This window comes from Moschus berezovskii, chromosome 8 (assembly GCF_049115385.1).
Source record: "Moschus berezovskii isolate FMDL1 chromosome 8, NW_MosBer_1.0, whole genome shotgun sequence".
In the NCBI taxonomy this organism is placed as follows: domain Eukaryota; kingdom Metazoa; phylum Chordata; class Mammalia; order Artiodactyla; family Moschidae; genus Moschus; species Moschus berezovskii.
The window spans coordinates 7,797,681-7,806,577 of NC_142467.1; the positions used below are offsets into that span (position 1 = coordinate 7,797,681).

An 8,897-nucleotide genomic window follows, 5' to 3' on the forward strand; every position below is an offset into this window, starting at 1 on the left:
CTGAAGACAAATGCGTGGGGACCTGCAGTATGCTGGCAGTCAAATGTAGAACTTTTTCTTGTAAAGTATACTCACATCTCTGAGTGTGAATGTATGATGATTAGATCGTGACTGGTAAAAGGAGGAACTGCAAACGTTAACACAGTTTTAAAACACTGATAAAGTGATAGAGAAAAGAAGAAATCACAAATTTGATTTCACTGTGAAAAAGAAATATTAATTATAGAAATTCACGTAAATTTCATGGCATTGATGGCCTTTTGTTGTATTGAATAAAAGGTATTATACGTATTGAAATTATGCTAGATTGCTGCTGCTTTGTTTGACTTTATGCATTCTTGCGTTTGTATGAGCTCTTCTGCATGCTCTGCTCATGTTTTTAGTCCAAATAATTGAAATGTAATTTGTTTTGTTTGACATTACAAGACATTATTTAGGAAGAATGAGAATGTATATTTCAATACTACTGATAGTATTAATGTGAGTTCTTTATCAAACAACTATAAGAAGCCTCTTCAAAATAAATATTTATGCCAAGCTGAGTTTTCTTTTTTATAAGAAAATATAATACCTATGAACATATATATTATGGTTCCGAGATTGACAGTTTATTACATTTATTGTGAAAAACAGTGCAAATATTATTCAGAGTCATACTAGTATGCCCCCAAATGCCATTAGTTTATAATGACAGAAGTTTCTCATTCACTTTGCAATTCAATGCTGATAATCCTGTGCAGAGAGCTGCTTTCTTCCATGCAGTGATTCAGGGGTTCAGGATCTACCTACTTTGTAGGTCTTCTACCCTGCAGGGCTTTGTGAGTCTCCGCGCCCAGCCGGTAGAAAAAGAAAGAACATGGAAAGGGTGCATCTAGTTTTAAAAGGCTTGCCTGACATTGTTTCCGCTCCATCCCACTGCATTTTGTTTGACCACCATCTAAGGATTTGCTGCCATCATTTCTTCTCCCAGCAAGTTCACAAAAGTTACTCTTTTGTCCCATTTTCTATTCAGAAATTAAGAACACAGGCAGCGAGGACTGAGCAGGACAGTGAGGGAGAGGTAAGTGGAGGTCACTTCCTGATCCTAGGAATCGAGTCACTGATGATCTAACCTCAGCACAGTTGTGGGGAAAAGGTTGAGCTGGGAGCCACTGGTCCTATGTCTTTATCCCATTGGCATCTCTTCCCTTAACTGTTGGGTAAACTCAAAAAAAAAAAACAAAACAGTTATGCTCTTTGAGCCTATGTTTTTGCCGTTATAAAGTAAGGGAACTGTACTAGGGACAACCTCATAAACCACAATTTGAGATTAAATTACTACATAAGCCTGCATTAATGCATCAACTCATGGTCTTGCCATTGGTAAATGTATAGTTTCACTTATTCTTGAAATACTAAAAATAACTCAGAGATTTTATTATTTGTACTCCTCCCATAACACTAAATTTACTACAAATTGAATTAAAATGGCTCTTTATTGTTGCTGGTGAGTGGCACAAACAGACAGATAATCTGTATTGCTGTTCAGTCACTAAATTGTGTCCAACCCCTTGCAACGCCATGGACTACAAAACGCCAGGCTTCCCTGTCCTTCCCTGTCTTCCGGAGTTTGCTCAAACTCGTGTCCATTGAGCCGGTGATGCCGTCCAACCATCTCAGCCTCTGCTGCCTCCTTCCCCTTTTGCCTTCAATCCTTCCCAGCATCAGAGTTTTTTCCAATGAGTTGGCTCTTTTCATCAGGTGGCCAAAGGATTGGAGCTTCAGCAACCAATGAATGCTGGATGTCCTTCCAATGAATATTCAGGACTGATTTCCTTTAGGATTGACTGGTGTGATCTCTTTGCTGTCCAAGGGACTCTCAAGAGTCTTCTCCAGCAGCAAAGTTTGAAAGCACTCGGTACTCAGCCTTCTTTGTAGTTCAAGGCTCTTTATTGAGCATTTACTATATTCCATGCATTTGGCAAAGTGAAATATATATATCGAGCTCTACCAGCCATAAGGAGCACAACTGAGGGACATCCCAAGCCAACTCTGAAACCATAACTATTCACGGCTGTATTATACTAGACTCACAAAGCACTGCTGGGAACCACTGGTTAAGAATTATCAAGAGGTGGTTCTTCCACACCTGTGTATCCATGAACTCAGACCAAAGAGTAAAGAAACACTCTAGCCCACCATCCCACCAAGTGCCCATTTTTCAGTTTGAATACTTAGTCTCAGTTTCCTTATTAAAAAAAAAAGAAAAGGAATTTGTATAACTAACCCTACCTCCTTCAAATGTCTTAAGTACCAATTAAGTCACTGCTCCAAAGCAATAAAAACCCAACTTCTGAGAATTAACCATATGAACATAAGGTAATGTGGCCAACTCAATTATCCATGGTAGGAGATGACAAGGAAAAGTAAGGCTAAATTAAATATACAGGTGTCTCCAAACCACACTTTTGCCAATCACCTAAGCTCTTAGCTAGTGCTAATAAGCTGCAAAATAGATAGATTTGAATTTTATGACTTTACCTCTCCACCCCCTACTCTTGTCTGGTTTAAGTGCTAAGGGGCAGTCAACCACCCTCTAAAAGGCAGGAAAAGCAGAGGCTGGACTGTGCAATCAATAGCCTGGATAATTAGCCTCTGAGTAATTGAGAGAATTAACTGTCTTATATTACTTCACCCCATTACTCCCAGAATATGAACAAGTCAGAACAAGTTGGACATGAATATTGGTGAACAGAAGAAAAAAGTAGGGTGGTACAGGAACACAGTTCTTTATCTTGGGGTTATCCTATGATGTGAACTCTAATGACACAAAACCACATGATAACAGCAGCCTTGCAAGGTAACTCCAAACATGACAAGAGGGCCCACGAGAGCTGTAAGAGACCTGCTTCCCCTCAGCACCAAATTATTTTCCTCTTTTCTTCCTACAACAAAAGACTCACTCCAGGCTTTGGCTGTGTTCCCAAAAGATTGGGTAATTAAGCAGGTAAGATTTCCAAGGAGAAATAAATATTTTCCAGTTACTAGACACTGTCATTGGGCTTTGATTCAAATGTGTGTAATTTTTGAACGGGAAACATAATGAAAGGAATGTCTCACAAATTAATATAAAGCCCAATGGCATACCTGGCAGCCTCTTACATGAAATCATTGTCTTTCGCAAGCCAGACATGTCGACTGAGTACCCATCTTGGAAAATGCTTTTCTCCTTGTAGGATTAGCACTGGTTTTACGGAAGGAAAACTCAACTTGAAGAAAAATGCTCATAAAATACAACTTAAGCCTATTTTTCCTAGCTGTGAATACGTTTTTAAAAAATAGTGATATTGGTTTCTGCATGATCAGTGAAAATGGTGCCTCTTATTCAGAGGTTGAGACGATAAAGAGAAGACTTAAATGACATGCAGAATTTTACAGAGTGACTAATTCAAATTAGAGGTTTGGATATAGATGCTGGGCTCTGGGACCAGAACACCAAATTACTGTTCTCTAAAAATAATGTAAAACTCTGAAAAGTGAAATGGCTAAAATGTTGAGGAAATTCCCCCCAAAATATAATTTTAACTATGCACTGAGAATGAGTCAAGCACAGGTTGAATGAACAGTTTCAGGATGTTGGAAAATGACGGACTCATCACTGGAAGAATGAGCCAATTTTTTCCCGTTATAGTGGTGGCAGCTTTAGAGTGACCATTCTATACTGTCTGTTCTCCCTATAGCAAAAAGTAAGATAATGGCTTACCCAAGCACAGTTTACATGAACTTGACTTAGAAAATCTGAAATAATGTGATTAAAAATATATTTATAACTCATTTTATGCAAAGTAGAAAATAATATGAGTGTAAAATATTAAACACCTCACAAATTGCTTAATTTCTAAGATGATGAGCTGGCTGAATTTTAAATTCATTTGAATCATTAAATACTCCTTTTTTAAATGTATTTTTAATTGAAGGGTAATTGCTTTACAATATTTGCTGGTTTCTTCCATACATCGACATGAATCGGTCACAGGTATACCTATGGGCCTCCCTCCTGAACCTCCCTCCCACCTCCTTGAATCGGTAAATACCCCTTCTATGTGAGAAACACATTTTTATGTTTTGTAAACGATTCAGGATGCATGTTATGTCATCATATATGTTTACCATCAGCATGATTTAAAATCTTTTCATAGTCTTTATTTTTCAAGTGATTAAGAGGCCATAATGGTGCTTAGTACTAGGGAGTTAAAAAAAAAATTCCTGGAATCAATAATTTGGTCATAAAATTTTAAGGCAATAAAATGTTGAGACAAAGGCTGTGCCTGTTACCAACTTATTGTCTGCTGGATTCGAATGCATCCTGCATCACCTGCTCTGTGAAGAAGAGAAGGCCTCTTTAAGTGCTTCTCCCTTTGCTAGCTGGCATGACGCGAACATTTGTCAACAGACTGCAAGAAGGACACAGCATGGGAAACCGCCTTTCCTTCTTGGTTCTGGGGTGCTCCCAGGCTGGCTCCTGCAGCACAGGCAGCCTCTCCAGGGGCACGAACTTGCACTGGCAGCACAGAAGCTTCCAGAACACCTGGCTCCATCACGTGTATGTGTGGTAGGGGCTGCACCCAGAGTCCAGAAGCTTCCGCGGTCATCTGCCTGAGGATGTCTGTAACTGTAGATATCATGGCGAGAGTGCTCCCCAGCCCCCTTGGAGGGAGATTCCTGACAAGTTCCAAGGGGCAGATTTCTAGCAAATTCCTCCAGAGCCTCAGCACAATGATTCATCTGTCATTCAGCAAGCCACAGCTGGGCTGTGTCTTTTAAGATCTGCATCCCAGCTTTGAAGAGGCAGTTCCTCCTTGGGTGCTTTATCTCACCCCTAGGGATAGGGGTTCCTCTTTGCATCATCTGATCCTATATTCTTTAGAATTTTCTATTATTAGCCAACTCTTAGTAACTATAGTCCCTTGTCATGGCTAATTATTTATTACAGCTTTCTTTGTTCAAATCACTCAGTGGGTTCTGTGTTGCAAATGGACTCTGAGTGATACAAACTATGACAGAACCATTCTGATTGTCCATAATGTTAATAATATTAGATCACAGCAAATATCTTAGAGAAAATTCTGAGAAAAGAAAAATGATTTTTAAAATATGCTAGAAATGTGAATATTTGTGCATTTGAAGGAGGGATCCACTGCTTGTATTTATTCTTCTAAGAAATTCTCTTGAATTATGATAATTTTAAACTATGCTAGATCTTCAGAAACCCATCCCTTAAATGTGATTGCTCCATACACACACATAAACTTTCACACACATAAGCTTTCTAAAATGCTGTCAATGTCTTAAGCCACAATCTCACTAAGTGTGGAGTCTGCAAATTATACATAAACATAATGCTTTATAACTGCAAATATGAAACCACACACTGACCAAAATTATAGAATGTTTAAAAATATTTTGAAATTGCAATGAGGCATGACTTTGTTCTCAAGGCAACTCTCTTTACGCATCTCTTACCAGAACCTGTATCATGCTGATCCTGTCTGTTCGGTCAAGTGTCTTTTTCCTTGCACTGAAAAGGAGTCACAGGGGGAATAAAATACTAGGCGGAATGGACCAGCATCCAGCTTGCAGCCCATTGTGAATATTTATAGGGCATTTGAGTATTATTAGTCAAGTCTTTTTCTCAAAGCACTGTTTCGTTTAATATGTGATCAGAATAGTAACAGAAAAGAAAACTCTGTGTATACGTGTGGGTACAGGGACATATATGTACATACACTCACATCTGTGTAGCCTGCCAACTGGCATTTCTCCTGTGGTATTTTTCAGTCTCCTTCTTAGGCCCAGTTCTGTCTTTCAACTCTCATTTTACATATCTTACAAAGTTTAGAACTAGACCCTCTTTTTCTTGAGACATAAGAAATGGAAGCAGAGTTCACCTCACGAAAACAAGATAGGCTCCTTCAAGAGAAATCAAGAGTTACAGATAAGCAGCACTAGCTTCAGCAGCACCTATGCAAAAATTGGAATGATACAGAGAAAATTAGCATGGTCCCTGTGCAAGGAAATACAAAAGTCTACAACTAACAACCATAACACCTCTAACTTATCCAGAGTCAGTTTTTGTTACCGCCTTCTATGCACACGCACACACACAAGTCACATTCTTCAGGATATTTTTCTCAATATGATAGAGGAAAACAACAGAATAGGAAAAACAAGAGACCTCTTCAAGAAAATTAGAGATTCCAAGGGAACATTTCATGCAAAGATGGGCTCGATAAAGGACAGAAATGGTATGGACCTAACAGAAGCAGAAGATATTAAGAAGAGGTGGCAAGAATACACAGAACTGTACAAAAAAGATCTTCCCGACCAAGATAGTCACGATAACGTGATCACTGATCTAGAGCCAGACATCTTGGAATGTGAAGTCAAGTGGGCCTTAGAAAGCGTCACTACTAACAAAGCTAGTGGAGGTGATGGAATTCCAGTTGAGCTATTACAAGTCTTGAAAGATGATGCTGTGAAAGTGCTGCACTCAATATGCCAGCAGATTTGGAAAACTTAGCAGTGGCCACAGGACTGGAAGAGGTCAGTCTTCATTCCAATCCCAAAGAAAGGCAATGCCAAAGAATGCTCAAACTACCGGACAATTGCCCTCATCTCACACGCTAGCAAAGTCATGCTCAAAATTCTCCAAGCCAGGCTTCAGCAATATGTAAACCGTGAACTCCCAGATGTTCAAGCAGGTTTTAGAAAAGGCAGAGGCACCAGAGATCAAATTGCCAACATCCGCTGGATCATGGAGAAAGCAAGAGAGTTTCAGAAAAACATCTATTTCTGCTTCATTGACTATACCAAAGCCTTTGACTGTGTGGATCACAATAAACTGTGGAACATTCTGAAAGAGATGGGAATCCCAGACCACCTGACCTGCCTCTTGAGAAACCTGTATGCAGGTCAGGAAGCAACAGTTAGAACTGGACATGGAACAACAGACTGGTTCCAAATAGGAAAAGGAGTACGTCAAGGCTGTATATTGTCACCCTGCTTATTTAACTTCTATGCAGAGTACATCATGAGGAATGCTGGACTGGAAGAAGCACAAGCTGGAATCAAGATTGCCGGGAGAAATATCAATAACCTCAGATATGCAGATGACACTACCCTTATGGCAGAAAGTGAAGAGGAACTCAAAAGCCTCTTGATGAGAGTGAAAGAGGAGAGTGAAAAGGTTGGCTTGAAGCTCAACATTCAGAAAACAAAGATCATGGCATCTGGTCCCATCACTTCATGGGAGATAGATGGAAAAACAGTGGAAACAGTGTCAGACTTTGTTTTTTTGGGCTCCAAAATCACTGTAGATGCTGATTGCAGCCATGAAATTAAAAGACGCTTGCTCCTTGGAAGGAAAGTTATGACCAACCTTGATAGTATATTAAAAAGGAGAGACATTACTTTGCCAACCAAGGTCCGTCTAGTCAAGGCAATGGTTTTTCCCGTGGTCATGTATGGATGTGAGAGTTGGACTGTGAAGAAGGCTGATAGCCGAAGAATCGATGCTTTTGAACTGTGGTGTTGGAGAAGACTCTTGAGAGTCCCTTATACTGCAAGGAGATCCAACCAGTCCATTCTAAAGGAGATCAATCCTGGATGTTCATTGGAGGGACTGATGCTAAAGCTGAAACTGCAATACTTTGGCCACCTCATGCGACGAGTTGACTCACTGGAAAAGACTCTGATGCTGGGAAAGGTTGGGGGCGGGAGGAGAAGGGGACGACGGAGAATGAGATGGCTGGATGGCATCACCGACTCTGTGGACATGAGTTTGAGTGTACTCCGGGAGTTGGTGATGGACAGGGAGGCCTGGCGTGCTGTGATTCATGGGGTCGCGGAGAGTCGGACACGACTGAGCGACTGAAATGAACTGAACTGAACTGAACTGAATTTTCCAATAAATTTTTCCAATTAGTCCATTTGTATGATATGTTTCAGAACCACGACATTTCAGTATCAAAACGAGTACAAAGTAAAAGTAAATGATTAAAGGAAGAATATGAAACACAATTTTTTTTTTTAAGTTTCAAACAACCCTGGAACTAGGAATATTTATTTTCTAACAAAGCATTGTGTTGACCAAACAAATTGCTCTTGGCTAAGTACCCCTCTTTTGGAGGAAAACAGCACTGTTTATAATAATTAGAATTATTGAAATGCAACTAAATGCCTGAAGTATGTCCAGATATAGCAGAATAGTGATCAGATCAAAGGTTTATGGATCTAGAATAGAAAACATCAAAGCATACCAGACCAGTTAGTTCTCACTAAATTTCATATTTTATCTCCATGCCCCTAAAAAGGATATGGCCATCTCAAAGTCAGTTATGAACAATCACTCTTTCTTACACAGGATGGTCATAATGAACTTCACAAATCAAGTAACTCAGTGAATGAAAAGTTTGCCACAGTTTCCACACATACTTTCTAAAGCAATGCCCATACACACACACACACACACACACACGTGTCTATTTCTTACTTGTAAGAAGAAGGCATTGTCTAAAATATCTCAAGTAAAGGCTGTTCTTTGTTACATAATCATATCTCAGAAAAGTAACTTCACTAATGTGTAAACTCCAGAATAGATTTTTTTTTTCCTTTTGCCAAGAAAACTTAAAAGATCAAATTTGTGTCACCATTTTCTCAGAATGAAATGACATTCTCCGTTATTCCAACCTTGAAGGAGAAAGAATTTCCTAATGTGTAATGATTTATTTTTGATGTTGAACAAGCTACTTGTGGAAATACATAAGCTGATTTAATGTATGTTTCAAAACATTATGTTGCTATTAAGAAATAGAATCCCTTATCAGAACTAAATACTTAAGAGCAATAAATAAATTTCC

The 8,897-nt window shown here is 39.2% G+C and overlaps 1 non-coding gene across 1 annotated transcript; it reads left to right on the top strand.

The window, feature by feature from the left end:
- The first annotated feature begins 5,981 nt into the window (after positions 1–5,981).
- On the top strand, positions 5,982–6,084 carry LOC129559644 (U6 spliceosomal RNA). The gene has a single exon (XR_016038140.1). It is a non-coding gene; the product is annotated as a U6 spliceosomal RNA (small nuclear RNA).
- Positions 6,085–8,897: the final 2,813 nt, after the last annotated feature.